This window comes from Stegostoma tigrinum, chromosome 7, assembly GCF_030684315.1.
Source record: "Stegostoma tigrinum isolate sSteTig4 chromosome 7, sSteTig4.hap1, whole genome shotgun sequence".
Classification (NCBI taxonomy): Eukaryota; Metazoa; Chordata; class Chondrichthyes; order Orectolobiformes; family Stegostomatidae; genus Stegostoma; species Stegostoma tigrinum.
Window position 1 is genome coordinate 18,918,718 of NC_081360.1, and position 25,373 is coordinate 18,944,090.

General features: G+C 42.0%; 1 long non-coding RNA gene across 1 annotated transcript; it reads right to left on the bottom strand.

Moving 5' to 3' along the window:
• Positions 1–1,657: 1,657 nt before the first annotated feature.
• LOC125453828 (uncharacterized) lies at positions 1,658–25,209 on the bottom strand. The gene is made up of 3 exons (XR_007247862.2): positions 25,089–25,209; positions 21,257–21,404; positions 1,658–6,026 (listed from the first exon to the last, which is right to left on the bottom strand). It is a non-coding gene; the product is annotated as an uncharacterized LOC125453828 (long non-coding RNA).
• Between the last annotated feature and the right edge of the window lie 164 nt (positions 25,210–25,373).

The window sequence follows — 25,373 nt, forward strand, 5'->3', positions numbered from 1 at the left end:
TTCTTCCACAATGCGCCGTGTGTTGGCTAAGACTCTCTGCTCATGTTTCTGGAGTGGGACTTGAACAATGACCTACTAACTCAGGGAAATGGATATGAAGCCACATGCATGGAAACTGCCACTTGGTGCACAGAAAGGCATTACAGTTGTCTGTACTGCTTCTGAGTAGGGTTGGGATGTACCCAATCTACCATCTTGTAACCATATCAATGAATCAATATTTTACACTGCCAATGCCACACAGAATGGTTGGTGTGGGCAAGCGGCTGGGACTGGGGAGTCCGTGTTTGGACAAATGTTTTGAAATAGTGAGAACAAATGTAGGGTACAGCATTTGGGAAGTGGGGAGGGTGGTGTGCACTATATGTAATGAAGGCTTTATCCCAATATGTCACCGCATCAATTTAATCCTCAACATCTGGCCTCCAAAGCCCATTCTCCTTCCTACCCCTACCCACTTCCCTTTGCTGTCATATTACTCTCCTCATTCAAAGTTCCACACTTACCTCAACCTGAGGTCCTTTGAGGTTCTGCATGGGAGTACCCCAGCAGTTTCAATTACTTTGCTCCAGGATGCTGGAACCAATAAGAAGCTAACCAATCAGATCTACCTTTTTCAGTCAGCTGACAAGGTGTCATAGCTGCAGAGAAGGCTTCTTTCAGGTCCGTCGGCCGTCAGCTAACTCTGACAATGCTATGGGAATGAAGCAATATGTCCCCTGTGAAAGTGGCCCACTGTGTTCAGGAGTCCCCACTGAAGGAAAGATATATTGGCCATGGTAGGGGGTGCAGCACAGATTCAAGGGGGGATTAAATTATGAGTTTAGATTGCGTGGCTAGCCATGTATTTCCACAACTGTAAAAGATTAAGGAGTGATCTGATTTATGAGGTTTAAGAAGAATCAAAGAGTTGACATGGTGCGTATTTTTTTCCTCTGATCCAGAGCAATCAGGCAGAATTTTAAAATTAATTCCTACAAAGGGAAATGGAAAGCTGGAATGCTCTCCCTCCAAAATGGCAGACAAGACCAAGGTCCAAATGAAAATTTCAAAACTGAGATTGATATATTTTTGGGCGACAAGGATATTTATGGAACTGGTGTGGGGGCTATGGACTGAAAGGCGGAAAAGGCTCAAGGGGGTGACAAGGCTGTCTCTTGTTCCAATATTCTCAACATGTCCGGTTCTGAAAAATCTGACTTGGAATGTTAACTCTGTTTCTCTCCCCACAGATGCTCCTAGACCTGAATGTCTTCAGCATTTTCTGTTTTTGTTCATGAGCAGACAGTGTGGAACCAGCAGTGACAATGCTTTCCTGTGGATGCTCTCACTTTCCCCATTGAAGGCTGCAAGGGGAAAGAACATATTTGGCATCACGGCTCTCTGCCACTTATTGAACTCCACTCCTCCCAACTAAACAATCACACCTTACAAATGAGCAAGACAGCTATATTCCCTCACACTGCTGCCCAGCAACCCAGATAGGCTGGAATACCAAAGTGTCATGTTTGAAAGCAATTTTCCTTTTTAAACATCAAAGACTTAATCCTCAGAGGGACATCAAATACTGACACCACATTACGGTATGCAGCCAAATTTTATTTCATGTCTGTTTCTTGTTTCATCCTCTAAAAGCGTCTGTCTATGAATAGGAGCAGACAGGAAATTAGTGAATTGACCTGAAATATAGGGAAAGACTTGCATTTATAGATATTTTTAATGAATCTGTTAAAACAATTATGACACACTTCTGTAGCTGGTGGGTCTTCTAGCCCACTTACATTTATCTGTCACGATCAGTGGATGTCCTAAAGTACTGGGATTAAGTGCCTTTTGAAGTGTAGTCGCTGGCAGCCAATTTGTACACATCAAGCTCCAATGAAGGGCAACTTTGCAGACAATGTCCCAGATACCACCATCCCCATCTCTGGACATGTTCTCTCCCAACAGCAGCACAGGCCCAGCAGAGGTGGTGGTACAGTGGTATACAGTCAGGAAGGAATTTCCCTGAGAGTCCTCAATATTGACTCCAGATTCCATGAAGTTTGATGGCTCCAGGTTAAACACTGGCAAAGAAACCTTCTGCTGATTATCTCTTACAGTCCTTGCTCAGCAGATGCCTTGTGCTCCTCCATGTTGGACAACCATCACAATAGGTGCACTGCAGTCACCTGGACATACACTTATCCCTGGAACGTCTGAATAACAAGGATACTGACATCAGTTGTTCCAAAACAGCTACCAGCCTATTACCACCCCATCTAAAAATTTTGATCATCAGTAAAGCAATAGAAGGTGTCTTCAACGCTAACAAGCATTCTTTCCTTAGCAATACCTGCTCAGTGAGGCCCAGTTTGGGTTCAGCCAGTGCCACTCAGCTCCTGACCTTATATACAGCCTTGGTTCAAAAATGGACAAAAGAGCTGAATTCCAGGTAGGTGAGAGTGACAGCCCTTGACACTGAGGCTGCATTTGACTATTTGTGGCAAAAAGCAGCACCTAGAATCACTGGAATCAGACCTAGCACACAGGAAGACGGTTGAGGTTATTGGACATTGGTCATTTCAGCTCCAGGACATTTCTGCAGGGGCTCCTCAGGATAGTGTCCTGTGCCCAACCATCTTCAGCTACTTCATCAATAACTTTGCCTCCATCATAAGGTCAGAAGTGAGGATGTTCGCCAATGATTGCACATTGTTCAGCACCATTTGCAACTCCACAGAGACTGGAACAGTTCATGTCCAAATGCAACAAGAATTAGACAATATCCAGGTTTGGACTGAAACGTGATCAGTAACATTTATGCCACATAAATGCTAGACAATGACCATCTCAATAAGAGACAATCTAACCACATCCCTCTTGACATTGAATGGTTTTCCCATCATTGAATCCTCCACTACCAACATCCTGGGGGTTACCATTGACCAGAAACTCAACTGGGTTCACCATATAAACATAGTTACTTCAAGAGCAGGTCAGAGCCAAGGAATACTGCTGTGAGGAATTCACCTCTGACACCCCAAATCCTGTCCACCACCTACATGGCACAAATAAGTAATGTAATAAGATACCCCTTTGCCTAGATGGGTGCATCTCCAACAATACTCGGGAAGCTTGAGAACCATCCACGACAAAGCAGCTGCTTGATTGGCACCACATTCACAAACTTTCAGTCACTCCAACACTGGTACTCTTTAGAAGCAGTGCATACCACGTACAAGACGCAGTGGAGAAATTCACCAAAGATCCTTAGACAGCACCTTCCAAACCTATGACCATCACCTTTGAGAAGGACAAGGGCAGCAGGTATGTGGGAACACAACTATCAGTAATTTCCCCTCCAAGCCACTCTCCAGCCTGACTTGGAAATATATCGCTGATCCTTCAGTGTTGCAAGGTCAAAATCTTTGAATTTGCTTCTTCATGGCTTCCAGTGCATGAACTGCAAGTTAACAGCCAGCTCACTACCACCTTCTCAAGGGTATTTAAGGACAGGTCATAAATGCTGGCCCAGCCAACAATGTCTACATCCCATGGGTGAATAAAAAAAAGATCATGATCACTTTAATCTGTTCAGAATGATATTTGCTGATGGATAAATATTGGTCCTGAACACAAGGTAGAACATTTTCAAATTAAATCTTTTACATTCACCTGAGAGGGCAAGAAGACCTTCTGTTAATAATTCATCCAAAACACAGCACTGTCAACACTAAACTTTAAATAAAGAACTGCGGGATGCGGCAGATCTGAAGCAAAAACAGAAACTGCTGGTGAAATTCAGCAGGTCTGGCAGCATCTTTGGAGAGAAAACAATCAACATTTTGGGTCCAGTGAGCCTTTGTCAGAGCTAGTAGTTGCTCAGGAAAGGCGGTCTATAGGCTGAAGACCTCTTTGTATCTAGTGTCAGCATGGTGCACTCCCAGGCCACATGTCACACAGATTAGTTGCATTCAAAGCTCTCTCTAAAATTCTCCAGTAATAGATCCAATTACATTTGTATAAATATTGTAATATAAGGTGTGCACCATACAGAGTTTGGTCAACATCTGTGTGTTGAAGTATCTTGGAATGCTTCATTCTCAAACTGACAAATTTGATTTGGAGCATTTATGTCAGTTTGTATTGTGTGTGATGTTGAAATGGAATGCAGGTACAATAAAAACAAGTCAGCTATGTGAGCAGGGGCAGGGAGCTAAGGATTATTATATCTGAAAAAAAAACTGTTAAAAATACCCTTGCAATCTGAAGAAATGTGTGCTAATTCACTTAGAAAGAACAAGTATGTGATGAAAATGCCCAATATTGAATAGGATATTGGCAAGTGTATATGGAGCTTGGAATGCATGATTACAGATCCCTGAAAATAGTGGGACAGAGGGATAAGGGGTCAAGGATGCATATAAGATTCTTTCCCTTACTGGCTGAGGTTTGGAGTATAAGTGCAGGGAATTTACACTGCAACTGTACAAAGCACCAAGTAGACTGCAGGCAGAGTATTGTGTACTGTTCTTGTCACTGCATTACAGGAACATGTGGTCACATGAGAAAGAGTACAAGGATGTTACTAGGGATTATAGAAATTGATGAGGAACCACAATCAACAGAATGCCTCAAGAACATTACAGGTGTGTTAACAATGAACGTTTGACAGCTGGCCAGGGAAGGAAATATTTGAACAAGCAAATCGGTAGGTTTAAAAGAGTATTTTAAAGGAGGGCAGAGAGATAAAGACACATAAATCCTTAGGAACAGAATTTCAGAATTTATAGCCTTGGTAATTGAAGGCACTACAATGAGTTGTGTAGCAGTGAAAATTGGTGCTGCTCAAGAAGCTAGAACTAGGTAAGTGCAAATATTCCAGAAGCGTTGTCGGGTGAAAGAAACGTTATGTAGATCCGACAAAGCGAGACCCTGGAAATCCTCGGAAGCAGTTGATGGGTAGAGCATCGAATGAATCCTGTGCCTGCACACCCTTTGCTCCATTGAGCAGAGGTCACTTTACCCCAAATGACAGAACTCTTTACGAGCAGGACCTCCACTGTTGTCCTTTGCTTTGTAGATGTAAGCACATTTCTGACACAGATGAAATTCTTTATTTGTCGCAGCAACAAACATCATCAATCCTCAGGAGGGCAATGTGAACTCTCTGGTTTTGAATTATTCCCTGAAAAGAAAAGCTTTGCACTCCAATCTTTCAAGCCTTGGGTGAGTACTCAAGGCAGCTGGATCATCTACCATAGTATGAGGGATATGTTCATCTGAGAAAGTAGATGAGGTATCGGATAAGCATTAAAAATACTTCACTACTGACACTTGCGCTTTCCCTCAATATTACACTGAACCAGTCTGTTTTATGTGCTCAAATCTCTGGGTTATCTACAAAACTCAGTGATAGATGACACAGTATATGATTGAGAAAAAAAAAGGACTCACGGAAATCTTTCAATCTGAGCTTCGTGCATTCCTGCCCAACCAGGTCCCACCATTGGGTCATTCTGTCTTAAAGAGTTTCAGCCCTAAACCCTGAAATTTTCTTCCTAAATCTCTCTATGTTTCTGTCCTCTTTAAAATCTGTTCTGCAACCAAAGTCTCTCACCTGCCTTAACATTGTTTTATACTGTTTGGGTTCATTTTTAACTGAACAATCTATTGCAGTGCCTTGAAATGTTTTACTGTGTTTAAAGCAGCATATAAGTGTAAGTTATTGATCTTCATAACTCCATGTATGATAAGGGACCTTTAGCTGTTAAAAAAACAACAGGCACCAATTAAAAATCATTGATCTGCAATATATACTGTGCTGTTCTCTCTACATGTACAGCCTGACCTGCGGAGTTTCACCTGCAGTTTTTGCTTTTATTTCAGATTTCCTGCAACCTTACATATTGCGTTTGTATTAATGCATAACAAAGGTTGCCTCTCTTTTGTACAGCAGTTTGCAATTGTCAACCAGGACAGCTTTACAAGAATCTTTGCCCCTTTGGAGGGTAGGTGTTGGATAACTTCTTCATTGCATGAATCTGAAATACAAGAACAAAAAACAACAAGCATGATAAGGGCATTTAGACATAGAGTCATTTGGATGTACAGCATGGAGACAGACACTTCGGTCCAACTTGTCCATGCCAACCAGATGTGTTAAATTAATCTGGTCCTACTTGGCCCCTATTCCTCTAAACCCTTCCTATTCATGTACCCATCCAGATGCCAAATAAATGTAATTGTTCCAGCCTTCATCACTTCCTCTGGCAGCTCATTTCATACACGCACGATCTTCTGTGTGAAAAAGTCGTCCCTCAGATCCCTTTAAAATCTTTCCCCTCTCATCTTAAACCTACATCCTCTATTTTTGGACTACCACAGCCTTGGGAAAAAGAGCCTGGCTACTCACCCTATCCATGCCTTTTAAGATTTTATAAACCTTTAAAAGGTCATCCCTCAGCCTCCAACGCTCTAGGGAAAACAGCCCTCATCTATTCAGCCTCTCGCCATTGCACTAACTCTTCAACCGCAGCAACGTCCTTGTAAATCTTTTCTGAACCCTTTCAAGTTTAAACAACATCTAACCTATAGCAGGGAGACCAGAACTGCATGCAATATTCCAAAAGTGGCCCAACGAATGTCCTGTACAGTTGTAACATGACCTCCCAACTCCTGTACTCAATGCACCAAAGGCATGCGTACCACACACCTTCTTCACCACCCTTTCTCCACTTTCAAGGAACGATGAACCTGCTCCCTAAGGTCCCTTTGTTCAGCAACATTCCCCAGGACCTTGATCCTGCACCACTTTTGACTGATCTTTCTACTTCCACACATTTTCCTACACTATCCTCACATTCCTTGATGTTTTTAACATGTAGAAATGTATCATCAATCTCAATCTTGATTCTACCTCAATGACTGAGCCTCCACAGCCCTCTGGGTAAAGAATTCCAACAATTCACCATCCTGCATGAATAAATTCCTTCTCATCTCAGTCTTAAGAACAGCTGAATAAATTAAAAAATAAAAGAGAAACCAACAGTTCTCACGTAGAGAGCCACAGCTGTGAGACACAGCAATACCTAACGTTGGAAAGTCTGAAAGATAAATCAGTGACCCATTCAAAAAGATTTCTCAGTTGTACCAGAAACACTTTCAGAATTTTCAAGGAGTAAAGAACAAGCTCTTCGACATTGCTGTGAGACACTCAGAAGAAAAGCTTTCCACATTAGCATGTATTCCTCATTTTCTTTGAATACTTTCATTAGTTAAGAAAACATTGGAGGCAGGAAGTAGGGATGTTTCATCCAAAACTATTCATCCAAAAGACTGGTGCAGCTTATCAACAGCTTGCTCCTTTTGCCATTTGCAACAGTCAAGGTGTTGACAGTAACCCACCAATCTGTGATTGTAAGACTTAAAACATAGTGTCCAAAGTTTAGGTGTGATTTTGTTCCTGGACAGCATCTGTCAAATAATCCCAGGTGTGCTCAGAAATATGCCGACAAACAATTTGGCATTGTCTGTTGGGCTTGAAATGAGGCACACTTGTGTGTACCTAGAAACTTTGTGAATTAATATAGAGGGCCCTGTTCTTGGCAAACAGAAAGATCATGTACATACCTTGTCTAAATGGGGAAAGCCTTCTGAAGTCTGAGGCACAAAGGGGCTTATGAGTTCCAGTTCAGGATTCTCTTAAAGTTAACATGCAGGTTCAGGTGGCAGTTAGGAAGGTGAATGGTAGCATTCATTTCAAGAGCCCAAGAATACAAGAACAGGGATGTAATCCTGAGGCTGTATAAAGCTATGGTCAGACCACATTTGGAATATTATGAGTAGTTTTGGGCCCAGTACCTGAAGAAGGAGCTGTTGACCTTGGAACAGTTCACAGGATGTTCAGATGAATGATTCTAGGAATGAAGGGCTTGTCGTACGAGGAGCAGCTGAGGACTCTGGGTCTGAACTTCATACAGTTTAGAAGGATGGGGGAGTCTCATTGAAACTTACAAAATACTGACAGGCATGGATGGAGTGGATGTTGACAACATATTTCCGCTAGTAGGAAGGACTGGGACCCAAGAACCTCAAAGCCTCAGAGTGAAGCGATCATCCTTTAGAATTGAGATGAGAAGGAATTTTTTCAGCCAGACAGCGATAAATCTGTGGAATCCATTGCTACAGAAGACTGTGAAGGCCACATCATTGAGTGTATTTAAGACAGAGATAGATTGGTTCTTCATTAGTAAAGGGGTCAAAAGTTACAGAGATAAGGCAGGAGAATAGGGTAGAGAGACATATCACCTGTGATCGAATGGTGGAGCAGATTTGATAGGCCTAATGGTCTAATTCACATCCTCTACCTTACGGTCTTATTGCAGCTGTCACTACTTTTAAAAAGTCCCTACAACCCATGGACTACGTTGGTTCAAAAAGCCAATTCATCACGACTTTCTCATAACAATTAAGGATGGACAATAGATGTTAGCAATGCCACATCCCATGAATGAATTTGTTTCAATAAAAGGCAGTTGCCATTCACTGGTTTGTTCCTCAGGGTAATGTTTTGTCCAATTAGATTCAACAGTCTGGATTAAATTTAAATAAACTTGGCAGCTAACTGTCATTCATTATCGACCTGGTACATTCTCCATGGTAATGCCTCTACCAACCAAAGCCCATTTGCCAGCCAATCAGCACTGTCTTCTCATAAGTATAAAAATATTCTTCACCCTTTAATTTGCAAATGTCTTGATGAATATAAGACTAAAAGTTTTTACAATGCCTATCCTTTTCAGTAAAATGTTCCAATCATGAGCCAGATATGACAAATTTGTGATGCACAGACTGACAAAATAACACAGTCAATAACTGTGATAACCAGGCAGATGCGAAACATTAACTGAGTCAAGTGCAAAACATTTTCTATTATAAACTAGTAGTTCCCTCATGGTATTACTGATGTTGAGTCAAAGATTACACAGTTGTGGATATGGCAATTCATGGCCAGTGAAAGAACTTGGAACAAATTTTGACAGTGACCTCTCAAGAGACAGGCAAACATGTGTGTTTGTTTGATATCTGGACATTATTTAAGCATGCATCTGCACCATTGTAGGCAGGTAAATAAATGCAGTTGCTTAAAATACATTTCTTCATAAAACGTAAAGGAGTAGCACTTTATGGAGCTTGTTACATAATTTTGTTTTTGTGTGCATTGACTGGTACTTTTCAGACTGATTCTCGGGATGGCACAGCTGATATATGAAGAGAGACTTAGATCGACTGGGCTTGTGCTCACTAAAATTTAAAAGAATGAGGGTGCATCTCACAGAAACATATAAAATCCTGACAGAACTGCCCAGGCCAGATGTAGGAAGAATGTTCCCAATGTTAGGGAAGTCCAGAACTAGGGGAGTCACTGTATAAGAATAAGAGGCAAGCTATTCAGGACTGAAATGAGGACGAATTTCTTCACTCAGATTTGTGAACCTGTGGAATTCTGTCCCACAGAAAGCAATTGAGGCCAGCTCATTAGATATATTCAAGAGGGAGCTGGATGTGTCCCTTGTGGCTAAAGAGATCAAAGGTTATGGAGCGTTAGCAGGGCTGGGATACCGAGATTGCATGATCAGCCATGATCATATTGAATGATGGTGCAGGGCCGAATGGCCTAGACCTGTACCTATTTGGTATGTTACTATATTTAGACACTCAGGGCTAAACTAAAGCTCAAGTTTCACCGCTTTTAGCATTACAATTTGTATTTGTTTCTTTTGTGAAAAGAAATGTTCATAATTTTCATTGAATTAGCCATTAGGGTTTTGGCTTGCATTGTTTGTATTCCTATTTACTGCAGCTGGTGTAGATGCTTTTAAAAGAAAACCCTTGTATTTCACAGCTTTTATATGATTGCTGACAAAATATCACACAACAAGCAATTCATTCATTTTGATGCATGCTGACTGTTACATAGGCAAATGAAGCAGCCAGGCTACAGCAGCAACATCCCTTAACGATAAATGAATAAATAGAGAGCTAGGATCTTGTGGCACAGTGGTAGTGTCCCTATTCCTCAGCTAGAAAGTTTGGATTCAGGTCCCACTTATCATGAGATGTGTCATGACACATCCAAACAGGTTGATATAACAAGAGACTGTCTGGCAGAAAACAGAGTTCTTTTAAATGGGTCCTTTTAAAAAAAAAGCTCTTGTGAATCTCTTTGTGTTTGTCTCATTATCCTCCTTTTGTCAAATGAGCTTGGGGGTTACAACCTTCTAAACTCAAGGCAGAACATTATCATGCAGCTATGTCTGATCCCTTGCTTTCTGTCTTTTCGGAGGGTTCTGCCTTCTAGGACACAGGACTCCCTCAATACTGTACTAGAATGATGGACCATTGTATGTCATAGAGTTGTAGATTCATTGAACTGTACAGCATGGAAACAGACACCTTGGTCCAACTCACCATGCCGACCAGGTATCCCAAACTGATCTAATCCCATTTGCCAGAATTTGACCCCTAAACACTTCCTATTCATGTACTCATCCAGATGTCTTGTACATGTTATAACTGTAGCAGCCTTGACCACTTCCTCTGCCAGCTCAATCCACACAAGCACCATCCTCTGCATGAAGAATTTGTCCCTCAGGTCCCTTTTAAATCTTTCTCCTCTCACTTTAATCCTATGCCCTCTAGTTTTGGGCTCCACAACTGTGGGGAAAAGACCTTGGCTATTCACCCTATCCAGGCCCCTCATGATTTTCATAAAATTCCATAAGGTCACACCTTGGCCTCCAAAGGCTCCAGGGAAAATAGCTCCTGCCTATTCAACCTCTCCCTAGAGCTCAAGCTCTCTAATCCCAGCAATGTACTTGCAATTTTTTTCTGAATCCTTTCAAGTTTAACAACATCCTTCCTGTAGCAGGGAGACCAGAAATGAATGCTATTCTGAACATTGACTTCACCAATGTTTTGTACGGTCACAACATGACCTCCTTACTCCTATACTCAATAGTTCTGACCAATGGAGGCCTTCTTCATCATCCTGTCTGTTTGCAACTTCACTTTCAAGGAAGAATGCACCTGCATCCCTCGGTCTCTTTGTTCGGCAACACTCCCCACCTTTAAGTGTACATGAGCTGATGTAGAGCTTGAATCCTCATTTGAACTTTTATCATCTATCTGAGAATTAGAACTTCAGAGGATGACATACCGACATGCCTGCTTTGAATTATTAACAAGATTACATGTTAGAGACGAGGATGACACAAACATTTTTCAGTGGGACACAAACAAGTTAACTGAATCAGCCAAAAACTCAACATATGGGAAAATGTCGGGTCGTGCACTTTGGCAGGTATAGAGAAGATGAATACCATTTAAGTCAAGCAAGACAGCAAAAAACTGCAGCACAGAGGAATTTTAGATCCTCATACATGAATCAAAAAAGCCAGGGTTTAAGTTTATAAGGGAATAGGGAAGGCAAATGGAATAAAACAAAGAACTGTGGGTACTGGAAATCTGAAACAAAAAACAAAAATTGCAGGAGATGCCCAGTAGGTCTGGCAGCATCTGTTCTTAGACAACAGAGCAAATGTTTCAGGTCCAGTGACCCGTGCTCAGATTGCAAATGGAGTGTTGGGCCTTCATTTCAAAAGGAATGAAGTATAACACTAGGGAAGTCTTGCTAATACCATCACATGGCACAAATTAGACCACAGTTAGAATACTCTGCACAGTTTTGGTTCCCTTATCTGAGAAAATTTATATAGAAATTGGAGGCTGATCCTGGGCATGAAGGGATTTTCTTTTGAGGATACACAGACAAGGCCTGTATTCATTGCATTTAGAAGAATGAGAGACCTTACTGACACATATAAGATTCCTGAGGACTTGACAGAGCAGATACTCGAAGTTGTTTCACCTTGTGGGAGAGTCTAGGACTAGAGATCAATAGCTAAGAGTAAGGAGTTACCCATTTAGGACAGAAATAGGGATTTACTGTCTTAGACAATAGTGAATCTGTGAAATTATTTGCTGCAGAAAAATTACCGGCTGAGATAGACAGATCTTTAATCAGTAACAGAATTTAGGGTTATGAGGATAAGGCAAGAAGGTAGAGCCCGAGTAGCAAAGTAACTAGGCCTACTTTTGTCCCCACATTTAAAGCTGCTAGATGTGTGTCATGATTTCTTATATTACCATTACTCAGTTGGTGATCTAATATATTCAGTTCCTTTGAATCCTCGTCATAAAACAGAGGAATATTTTAGATACAAAGATGCCCTCTTTATTTCCATCAGTGATTCCAATCTGAAATCCTATAATTCATTCCAATTCGTCATGATGAATGGACCTGAGCAACTTAAATGCAATGTTTCAGACCACTGTCTTACCAGCGAGACAAATGACCTTACTGCAGTCTTTCCATTTGCTGTGACTCCTCTTTTACACTAAACTTCCTGAAATTCTGCCTCAACTGTTCTTATGTCAAGGTTCAGTGCTTCTGAATTTTCTTAGACATGTCAATCTTGACTAACATCTGTCTAGCAGGTAAATATTAAAATGCATAGTAAGTATGCAATTAATTATAGCACCCTCTTGAGGTCTATCACACAATACTAATGGAAATTTGGAATTTTACCCAACGGGGTGGCACAGTGGCTCGGTGGTTAACACTGCTGCCTCACAGTGCCAGGGGCCTGTGTTTGATTCCACCCTTGTGTAACTCTGTGGAGTTTGCACATTCTCCTCATGTCTATGTGGGTTTCCTGCAGGTGCTCCAGTTTCCTCCCATAATCACAAAGATGTGCAGGTTAGATGGAGTGGCCATCCTAAATTGCCCATAGTGTTCAGGGATGTACAGGCTAGATGGACTAACCATTGGAATTGTAGGGTTGGGGGGAAAGTCTGGGTGGGACGATTTTCGGAGGGTTGGTGTGGACAGGATGGACTGAATGGTCTGTAGGGATTCAATAAATTTATTTGATGGGTACTATATCTTCCAATTTTCTACACCAAATTCCTTGTGTGAAAATTGGTTGCCAACTTGCAGTCTATAATGTTTCAGTTGATTAACCAATAATTGATCACTGCTTGAGTGTCTCAACAAAGCCCATTACTGAAAAGACGACAGCATTGTTTTAATAACCATGATGTCACACATCTTAAAATTTGTCATCAGGAAATTCAATTCCATTGTTTGCTTGAGCTGACAAATGACAAGTAATATTTGCACCAAACTCGAGAGAATCTAATCACTGTTCCTTGGCATTCAATGTCATTTTAATCACTGAATCCCCCACTATCTGCATACTGAGGTTTATAATTGATCAGAAACTGAATTGGCTTAGCCATATAAATAGCATGGCTTTAAGAGCAGGTCAAATGTTGGGAATTCTACAATAGGAAACATCTCCTGGCTCCTTAAAGCCTATTCACCATCTGCAAGGCACAAGTCAGGAGTGCGGTGGAATATTCTCCACTGGCCTGGATGGGTGCTACTCCAAAAACATTCAAGAGGGTCAAAACCATCCAGAACAAAGCATCCCGTTTGACTGGCACCCCATCCACCATCCTCAACATTCACTCCCCCGACTACTGATGCATAATGGCAGCACCATTCATCATCCAGAAAAGGCACTGCGACAATACACCAAGTCTAATTTGGCAGCACATTCTAAGCCCTCAACCTCTTTATTTAGAAGGGCTAGAACAGCAGATATATCACAAAGTCACAGTCATAGAGTCATACAGTGTGGAAACAAACCCTTCAGTCAAACCAGTCCATACCAACCATCATTCCAAACTAAACTAGTTCCACCTGCCAGAACTTGGCCCATATCCCTCCAAACATTTCTTATTCAGGTACTTACCAAATACCTTTGAAATGTTGTAACTGCATCCGCATCCACTTCCTCTGAAAGTTGATTCCTCACATGAACTGCGAGTAAAAAAGGTTGCCCCTCACGTCTTTTTTAAATCTTTCTCCTCTCACCTTAAAAATATGCCCCGCAGTCTTGAAATCCCCTACTCTAGGGAAAAGACACCTGCTATACACCTTATCTATACCGCTCATGATTTCATAAGTCTCTGTAAGGTCACCCCTCAACCTCCTACGCTCCAGTGGAAAGAAGTCTCAGCCTATCCAGCCTCTCCTCATAACTCAAACATTGGAACATTGCCACCTGCAAGGTACCTCCCAAGCCATGCAGTATTTTGACGTGGAAGTATACGAATATTTCTTGCCATCACTTGGGTAAAGACCTGGAACTCTTGCCCTAACAGCATCGCGGGTGCACCTACAGCTGATGGACTGCAACTCACTTGCACCTTTTCAAGATCAAGTAGGAATGGGCTAGCCAGCAGCATCCATATCCCATGGATGAACAAATATAGTCTCAACATCTGGCATGTCTCATGAACATTTAACAGTTTCCCTTTCTTGTGGATTTCACTCAAGATCACTAATAAAAGGATCAACCCCTCATCACTGTTACCAGGTATGAGCCTCAAAAAAGAACTTATATTCTTATAAGAAGCAAAGTTTTGAGATCATATCTTGTTTTTGCTTTGGAGAGATGCAACCCACATGCACATATTCACTTCTTTCTTCCACTAGTTATGTGGTTCAGACTCTGAGAACATCAGAGGATAATCAAATCTAATAAATTATAATTGATTTCTATCACTTTCCACAATGGCCCCTTGGAGATTTGTTATTTGTCTGAAAAAATGTTTCTTACCTTCCAATCTTCAACCAATATTGTGTAACCAATCTCCAACATCATGTTATTGTACTTACTGGAATGAGCTCAGCAAGGTGGACCTCGTAGAATATGAGTTCCCTCATTGGGGCTGTTAATCTCATCCAGTCAGGGAGCCCTGGCTAACTGATATAAACAGGATTGTCGGGGGTCTGTTCACTCAAGAACCCAACTCCGAGCAAGCTGGGTCAGTGTCAAGTACTATGCAAATGTAAATAAAGGGTGACTTGGTGACAGGATACCGGTCTCTGTGGAGTTATTTCAGTTGTGACAAGAGAAAAACATGCCGCTGAGAAGATGTGTTCGCAACAGCTGTCTTTGAGTTGTAGCAAGCATTTCTGACATCATGCCACCTTTTGATAAGCTTGACTCATTCAATCCTACTATTTAAAACTGGACACAGTACATGGAAAGAATGTGCAATTTTTTTCCAGGTAAATGACATTGAGTCAGATGAAAAGCAATGAGTAATTCTATGGATAGCTTGAAGATCCGCCGCTTTGTCAGTTATTAGGAGTGTAACGTTTCCTAAGTCACCAGATGCTAAAACCTTTCAAGAGTTGATGGATTTAGTTAAGGTATATCATAATCCTGAGCCACCCTTAATTCTGAGATACTATTGGTTTTACTCAGCAGTTCGAGAACAAGGGGAATTCGTATCAGGAATTTTGATGAGATAAAGATGACTGGCAGAGGCATGTGACTTTGGTTTAACCCTTAGTGAGACGCTGCAAGATGTGGCATTATTGATGTGACCATGCAAAAGCATCTACGAACTAAAGCCCAGCTGGACTTCAAATAGGTACTACAACTGGCTTTATCATTATAAAATGCAGCAAGTGGAACTTAGGAGTTACAGGTATTTCAACAGAAGTGGATACCCTCACCAGGCCAACTGAGTTTGTGGAATACGGAGTTGATTTAAGGCAATTGCATAGCTTCACTCAAGCCATATCCTGAACTGAGGGACTCTAGGCAGGCAACAACAAAACCCCAAAACAATGCCAAACCTCAGCCAAACAGTTAAAATTTTCTTGAGGGATCTGGGCTGGTAGGCCATTGTAGTTATTGCTGATATGCAGACTCAAAACAGCGAAAGTGCCCCACTCGGCCTGAAATGAGAAGAGAACTCATAGTCCAGTGTCCAGTAGTGTGCACATCCTGTATAGTCAATCTACAATTGGTTTGGAACAGTCAAGTTGCTTTGCAACCACCAGATTGTGCTCCTGAGATGCTGCTGGGCCAGCTGTGTTCATCCAGCCTCACATTTTATTATCTTGGATTCTCCAGCATCTGCAGTTCCCATTATCACCAATCAAAATAAGCGTCTGGTTAAATGGCCACCCAGTTCTACTGGAGCTCAGTACTGGCATGGCTGTATCAGTGGTTGTGGAACTAGTCTTTACCAAAATTTGCTCTGGATTCCAACCCTTAAGGTTGCATAAGACCTTGGCCTAACTCAGAACTTATATGGGGGAACCTTTACAGATGAAGAATACAACTTTGGTTCCAGTGTCTTACGACAGGCAGCTGGTTCAGTTATCATTGATTGCAGTAAAAAGCTCCAGCCCAAGCTTGATGGGGTGAAATTGGTTTGAGGAAGATTTGACTTGATTTGTTCAACATTTTTCAATTAGAAAATAACTGTCTGAGTGAAGTCCTAATTAAATGCCTCAGAAGATTGTCAGCGACGTCTAGGGACTATCAAAAGGGCCAAGGCCACCTTACATGTTGACCAAGAAGTCATTCCACGATTCTGCAAGGCCCACCTGGTGCCATTTGCTTTCTGTGCAAAAGTAGAAGCAGAGATTGGGAGGTTGGAAAGCAAAGGAATCATCAAACCAGCACAGTTTGCACAATGGGCACCACTGGGTCGTACCGATTGTGAAGTTTGATGGGTCGGTTCGCCTTCTGGGGATTTCAAACAAAATGGTAAACCACTTTTCACAGCTGGATAAATACTCAATCCCTCGCATAGAGGAATTATATGCAAAGCAGGCAGGGGGCCCCTTCATGAAGCTGGACATAAGCGATGCATACTTATAAGGATTCATACCAATGTATGAGACTGCCTTTTGGGGTATCATCAGCCTGTGCCATTTTCCTGTGGACAACGGAGAATATTTTACAAGGTCAACCCCAGGTTGCCATTTATCTGGATGATGCTCTAATAACTGGGAAAACCAATTAAGAGCATTTAGAGAACTTGGACACAGTGCTTAAACATTTCTCCAAGGCAGGTTTAGCCTTGGGATGGAAAAACGTGTTCCAGGCATCACAATTGACTTATTTAAGCTACAGAGTTGACATGACCATGTCACCCCCGGTGAAAGATAAAATGAGGGGGATCAAAGGTGCCTTGGCCCCCATGTCTGTACTGGAGCAAACATTTTTCCTTGGGTTGGTGAATTATTACAGAAAATTCATAGATAACCTGGCCTCCATCCTGGAGTCCTTACATCTGCTATTGAAAAAGCATCAGCCTTGGAAATGGTCTTGGAACCAAGATGCAGCCTAAGGGAAGTGAAACAGCTGTTGTCATTGAAAGCATTGGCTCACTACCCAAGCAAGATGTGGTGCTGACATGTAATGCCTCCCCATACGTTATCAGGGTAGTGTTGGCTCACTGGTGGCCCAGCAGAGAGGTACATCCAATAGCATATGCTTCCTGGACTTTGGCCGGGTGCTGAATTTAAACATGCCTAAATGTAGAAGGAGGATTTGGCAGTCATCTTTGGTGTGAGAAAATTCCACCAATACCTTGACAGATGTAAATTTCTAATAGTAATGGATAAAGCCCTCCTTGGGCTACTTAAAGAGGACAGGATCATGCCGCCCATTGCTTCAGGGTGAATTCAGCAGTGGGCTCTTATTCTGAGTGCATACAATTACAAGTTGGAACAGCAACCAGGAGGCCTAGTGGTAAATGCAGATGCCTGAGCTGTATCCCACTGGTGGATACACCACCGACGGTGCTGTCACTAGAAGTGTCCATCCTGGTTTTAAATTTTCTGGACAACCCTCTGGTCACCGCTGACAATGTCAGACTGCGGACACAGAAACATTCCATCCTGGAAAAATTAAAACAGCTGATGGCAATGAGGGAAACAAGAGACCCATCACAACCAGGACTGAAACTTTTCTGGACCCAGAGAGACCAGATCCCTGTACAGGACGGCATATTATTGTGGCGAGCCAGTGTGATCGTCCTGAGTAAAGGTCGCTGCCAGATATTGGCTAAGTTCTACCAGGGTCATCCAGGGGTTTACAAGATGAAGATTTTGATGAGAGGTTATGTCTGGTGGCCAGGACTGGATGCAGACATAGCCACATTCTTTGGACAGTGCCCAGAGTGCCAACAAGGACAAAAATTACCACCAGCAGCTCCACCAAATTTGTAGGAGTGGCCAGGTGAACCCTAGACTCAGATACACATTGACCATGCCAGTCCTTTCATGGGCTCAATGTTCTCAGTCATTGTGTACAACCATTCAAAGTAGTTGGATGTGCATAGAGTTCCTTCGTCAAGCACGGAGGCCATGATTGAAAAACTGTGAGCATCTTTTGCAAAACACAAACTCCTAAAGGGGTTGGTCACAGACAATGGGAGATCATTTACCAGCAAGGAATTTAAGTACTTCCTAAAGTTGAATAGCATTCAGCATCAATGGACAGCTCCATCCCATGCATCATCCAATGGTCTGGCGGAAACTTTGAACGGAGGCTTCAAGAAGTAGTCTACGGCTTCACTTGATACCAAATAGTCCTGGTTCTTCTTTGATTATAGGACCACCTTTCATGCAACTACAGAGATAGTGCCAACAGATTTGAAAATGGGGACAAGATTCCGCACCAGGTTAAACCTGGTCTTCCTGGACCTGGGCGTGAAACTGCATCAGGAACACCAATGCCACACTTCTCTAAGCGAGATAGACAGTTTACTTCAGGCGACAAAGTTTAGTGTTGAAGCCACAGGAATGGCCCTGTGTGGGAAGGGACACGGTTGATGGGGGGGTCAGGTCCTGTGACGTACAAGACTCGGGTAGGAGCAGCGCTCACAAACATGGACCACGTGAAAGCTGCAAATTCACAAACGGAGCTGGAGCAAAACATACCCGGCCGCACTGAACATCTAGCATGGCTGTCAGTATCCACGTGTTTTCCCAGTCTGCCTAGTGTCAGAGAAATTCCTGATGATGAAATGGATGTGGCAAATGTTGCAGCCTCAATGCTGTTACTGCCTGACGATGAATTTCTTTCAAGACGTTGCAGGTGCAAGAGGTGTACTATAGTCCGATATTCACCGCCAGAATCCGAGGCAGAGTGGGAGGAACTTGACACGGTGCAAAAGCTACAGGAAAACGAATGGACCTATGTTCTGGGACTAAAGTGGGTTAGGGATGTAGTGACTGGAACAACGTCAGCCAGGTGGACCTCGCAGAATATGAGTTCTCCAATCGGACAGGGTTAACAACCCCAATCAAGGAGTTCTAGCTGACAGATATAAACGGGAGTATCAGGGTTCTGCTTACTCTAGGATGAGCTAGCTAGGTCAATGTCATGTGCTATGTATATGTAAATAAAGTGAGGCTTGGTGATGGGATACTGGCCTTTGTGGACTAACTTCAGTTAAATTACAGAAAACCAATTAAAATGGAAGGATAAAAATAGAACCAATCATTACATACTTTTCTTAAAATATTTATTTATTCAACATGTTACACATTTCAAATATGTATCTCATCTGCTTTTCTTTATATCTCAAAAGTGCAAATCAATCCCTAGTTAATGACCACCAGCTGCATAAAAAAAATACAACTGAGCAATAAATTCACAATTAATAGGTTATCTCACAGAGACAGTTTAGTCTAAGTTATTGCTCATGGCATGCATCTCAAGTAATATTGTTTTATGTTCCACGCCTGTCAAGCTATGTTGTTTGTGTGTCCATGAATGACCATCAGCTAATAATCAATTATGCGTAAGCATACACATGAAAATGCCTAAACTAAAGTTATTTGCAAATGATACGTTTTAGACCAATAATACAAATCACTTTTTCTTAAAAATTGCCTTTGGACAGAGTATATGACAGTCATCCGTAAATAAAACAGGTCAAATGGTCAGGTACAATACATTTATTGACTAACCAAATGCTTTATGAAGAGTTCGATTGTGGACCACAGATGGAATTTGGAAGTTCAGAAATACACAGTGCTTGCCCTTTCAACTTAATGCGGGGAGTAACTTCAAGGTGAGTGCATACAGGAGCCAGGTAAATACATTCTCAATGAGTGCACCAAATTTGTGATCACCCAAAGTGTTATATTATTAACTAAACGGTGAATATAAGATCAAAGGGTGTAGTGGCACAGCGGCAGTATTGCCTGCCTCTGAGCCAGAGACTCCTATTTGAGTCCCACTATAGGACTGAAGAAGGTGTGTTTATAATGCAGCTAAACAGTTGGATATCATCCTGAAAACCCTTCCTAACACATTCCAAAGGCAGTTGGTAAGAGCAGGAGAGACTGCTGACACAACACTGGACCTCAGCATGCGTCACATCATATTCCGCAGCAGAGTAACTTCTTGGCAAAGGTTATCAAACACATCACTCAGTTGAATGTAACAATGCATATCATAACCGAAGTCGTCCTCTCTACATCCCTCACTCGGCTTCTTGCTCTTTGCCCACCGACGAAGTCTCATAAGATGCTTGAAATCAGCCAGGCTGCACATCACTTACTCCACAATGACACATTCAATCCAACTACTCTGCCTAACATCTGTGTGCTCCTCATAGAATTATCTTCCTGAGCAAGTTCTACCGGTAGACATCTTTTGGATCAAAGGGTGAGAATCAGAGTCACTAGCACGTTTTAGTGACGGACTTCATTTATTTAATGGTAGATTTTGACCTATCATGGTGAAAGTGGTCCTTGTTCAACAGGTTCATGGAGTCAGGGTGCTTGTGCAGCCAACCACCACCACAGGGCATCAGTACCAACCCCTTACACAGAGACAGCAAGAACTGCAGATGCAGGAGTCAGAGATGACAGAGTGTGGAGCTGGAGGAACACAGCAGGCCAGGCAGTATCAGTGGAGCAGGAAAGTCAACATTTCAATCAGGTCTGAAGAAGGGTCCCGACCCGAAATGTCAACTTTCCTGTTCCTCTGATGCTGCCTGGCCTGCTGTGTTCCTCCAGCTCCACACTGTGTTATCTCAAACCAGTTATGCAGCTGTGGAGAGACACAAGCAATATTGCACTTTACCGAGGAGTGTCTAGACTAAATGAGGAGTGTCTAGGCTAATATAGTGCCAGACTAAATGGCAAACGCCTGCAACTTAGCAAATGAGGAAGCTATTGCTTATCTTTGGGGATTGACAAATAATAATCAAGTGTTAGAAAGAAAATTGGATCCCTGATCATCACTACTCATTGCTCCAAGCTATGAGATGAATTTGAAAAGTGCATGTTGTCATAGTTATTCTGACTTACTGGGGACCTTGTTGGCTCAGCTGGTACTTGGTGCCAATGGCACAGAATTCCATCCTTGTTCTGGCTCATATGTATTTGGAAACTACCTCTTTGCCCTGTCCACAGTGGAGATCGTGGCTGTTGATGGCACTTGCCTTCAGACAGAAAACTGAAAAAAAATGATAAGAATTGGTTAGAGTTTCTGTGCATTTAGGAAAATTCCATTGAATATGTGCATTTCAGAAGGGAACCCTTCCCCACTGCCCTCATCACCACCAGTGGGCCCGATCTGCTCTTAGCCTCAAACACTTGGGCTTTTCGTGCATCTTTCCTCTCTCTATACATAATTAAAGACTGATGAATTATTATTCATGAGCACTCAAGACACAGTCCAAAATACACTGGCCTTAATATTCTTACAAATTAGGAAGATCTTTACTCTTTAAGCTGCAAAAATAATTGTGTAGCAAATACTAATTATTTAGCAAAATCACAACATTAGCTGCTTCATTTAATTTTGCAAAGTGAGGTATTGAGAGTTATATATTTTGATCAATGACTGTTTAGACCACACCATCATCATAGTGCATTGAGATACATTGGACAGTTTTCATTTCAGTTGGATGTTAATTACTGTTAAGATGATCAAAACTCTTGGTTTACTTTCAGTTTTGTTTTAGAATCTGGAGTATTATTGTTCATCCTGCAGTTTACTTTTTGTAGTTACTCCTATCCTGCATAGGGGATGTTTAGTTCAGATGGCTAGAACTCCAATAATATGGGTTTGATTTTCGCTCCAGCTGAAGAAGTCATCGACCCCATTTTTAAAAAACAGCAGCAGCAATCAGGCCTAGGATTTATTTGTTAGATTATGTCCACAAATAGAAAAAGAACATAAGGGGCCTCACTGCTGTCAGAAATCCATCTGAGGTCCATAGCAGGTGCTGCTGCCTCGGAGCTCACGACCCCCACTAGGGTCACAACTCAATTTGGGAAGACACGTAATTGATGCCAAAAAGACAGAAAATATTGCAATACCTCCAAGACAGCACTGGTTCAGTGACAGCCAGCCCTATTAGCTGACAGTCTGATAGATTTGGGGAAGCAGGGGAGACTCTCATAGTTGTCCACAGTGAGTGAATGTATTTTTGAAGATTTTTATTGAGTGACCTTCTGCCACCAATTACTCCCCTCTGTCTCACAGCGTTTTTCCCTGCCCAGCTCCCCACAGCTTCCACAATTAGTTTCAATTGTGCAAAGAAAATGAGGAAACGTTCTTAGATGCCCTGATTATGTCCTGGTTTCCTCACATTTGTGAAAAGATGATAACTCCTGGAGACATCAAGACAATCCTTTCAAAACAAGCATGACCTGGCACTGCAATGCTGAGAGTTGTTGTCTTTCAAATATGATGTTAAACTGCTCATCTCAAATGGATATGATTCTGGCTTTATTTGAAAAAGAAGGGAGTTAGAGTCGTAATGGTCTGCCTGATCTGTAGCAGTGAAATATATTTATATTGTTTTTTTTTGGGAGAGATTACTGCATACAAATTGTCTTTAAAAAAAATGATGATGGTGATAACACTTCAATAATCCTTCATTGGCTGCAAACTGCTTTTGGATGGACTGAGGTTTGGAAAGGTGCTACACAAATATAAGTGCAGTTACTCTTGAATCAAAGCCTATCCCACCACTCTCCCTGAACACCAGCATGAATGAAATAGATTAGGTGATACAATTTGGTAAGAAGAATGAGGAATGGAAACATAAAACAAAAGGTACAATTCTAAACAGTGTTACGGAGAAGAAGAGGTTAAATGAAAGAAAATCCCTGATAGACACTTTACAGATAACAATTTATTTATTTCAACCCAAGAGTAAACAAATTAACAGAATTACTAACAAACAGAACAAATCCCCCCACCTCCTAACGACTCACAAATGACAAGTGACAAACAAAAGTATGTAAGTTATGGTGAAATTTTACAATTTATGAAAACTTCAGCCTCAGCAAGCAAATTTGTGCAGCTCTGCCCAGAATACTATCACAAAGTATAAAGGACAGGAAAGAATTGGAAAGTATAACAGAATGGTTTCAGGGCAAGAAATTCAGCAAGGATACATTGCAAAACTGGGGCTGTTCTCTTCAGAGAAGAAAAGGATATAAACAGGTGTTCAAAATCACAAGAAGTCTGAACAGAGTAGACAGGGAGAAACTATTCCCATTTATACAAGGGATTTAGAGGACACTGATTTAAGGGGATTAACAAAAAAAAATTGCAACATGAGAAAAAGTCATTCTATACAGAGAGTAGTTAGGATCTGGACTGCACTACCTAGGAGCATGACGGGGCTGCAGGCTTTTAAAAGAGAATTAGATAATTTTCTGAAAAGTGAAAATTTGCAGGTTTACCGAGAAAAGGTAAAGGGCCAATTGGATAGGTTTTACAGAGTGTCAGTACGGACATGATGGACCGTATTGTACTCTTCTGTGCAGTAACTATTCTGTGTACAGAATGGAAGGCAGAAAAAGGTTTATGTGTCCAAGTATGCAAAGCACAACAAGCTAGCTGAAAGGTACAAAAATTAAGAAATATACAAGTGAATGCTATGGAGAACCTTTGTCAAATTCCCATCTGAAAAACTGCATATATCACTTTAGGAAAGATAAATTGACCTCAGTAGAATTACAGCACAGATTTACCAGAATTATAACAAGAAAGAACTAAACGACGAGGAAAGAATGGCAATAGTAGTTGTAATGCCTCAAGTTTAGAATAGAGGCAATTCATTCAAGGTATCAAAAATTACTATAAAAATGATTTGATACATATAAATGTCTGCAGTTGAGAGACATTTCTTGGCAAACAAACCTAGAGAGACACAATGTTAGAACAAGATGCACGGGGTGAAAGTGAAATGGAGCAAAACCAACTAAATGGTGCAGATCAGCCAACATTGATGATGTCGTTGAAACATAGGAGTCTTAGAGTAACAAGGTGTGGAGCTGATGAACACAGCAGGCCAAGCAGCATCTTAGGAGCAGGAAAGGTGACGTTTCAGGCCTGGGGTACTTGACAGAATGCTTCCCCTCATGGTGGAGTCTATGATCAGACGCCAGTGTCAGAATAATGGGGTGCCAATTTAAGTCTGTGGAGAGGAATTTCTTCTCAGAGGGTTGAGTTTCTTCGGAACTCCTTCCTATAAAGAGCAGAGCCCTTGTGCATTTTAGTCTTAAATATATGTTCTTGATCAGGAGAAATCAAGCATTACAGGAAAAAGACAGGAAAGCAATATGAAGAATGTTGGATCAGCCATGATCCTATTGAATGGTGAAGCAGGCTTGAAGGGCTGAACAGCCTACACTGTTCCTATTTCTTCCAGTCTTATCAAATACCATGGAAAACAGGCTATATGGCCCACTCCAGTGAGTGGATTTGAACCATATTTCGTTGGCCATTAATCTGGGGAAACCAGAGGAGTGAGAAAGATATAGATACAAGTTTAACTTGCACGTTTCAAAATATGCTTTAAAGCACCGTTTAAAAGAAATCAAAATAGGGCTGCAACCTTGCTGTAGTTCCTCTGGTTTGCTACTTAGCAGCAAGTGACCATACTTCTGGGCACAACCAGAGTGTATTTTGCCAAGTTCGCGACTGAAGCTGAAATGACTACGATTGCACCACGCAGCCCTCGTCTTTTGATTGGAGTTTTGTAAACGGTGTGACCCCTGGAGCATGATTACATACTGACTTTTGATTGTACGAGGAATGGGACGGCCCCGGCATCTGCTTTGGGGCCAATGAGGACTGCGGCTTCAGATCACGAACATTAGTCTCGAACACAATTACCTTGCTTGTCATTGGCCTGCCGTCGTATTTACCTCCTCCCCTCCCCCTTGCCCGAGAGCCGCCTCCTAACGGAGGCCTTCCACACCTTCAGCGTGCAGCATCCGCCATTACTGCCTGCCGGTCGCCCGCAGCCGGCATCGCGCGGCTGCGCACAGTCGCATTCACGATTGGCGGGCCTGCCTTGTCACGCGGGAAAAGCCGGCTGTGGATTGGTCCCTGCCACGAGAGTGTCGGTGTTCTGAATGGAATTGGACATGGCGGGGTACGGGCTCTCTCTGGGTGGAG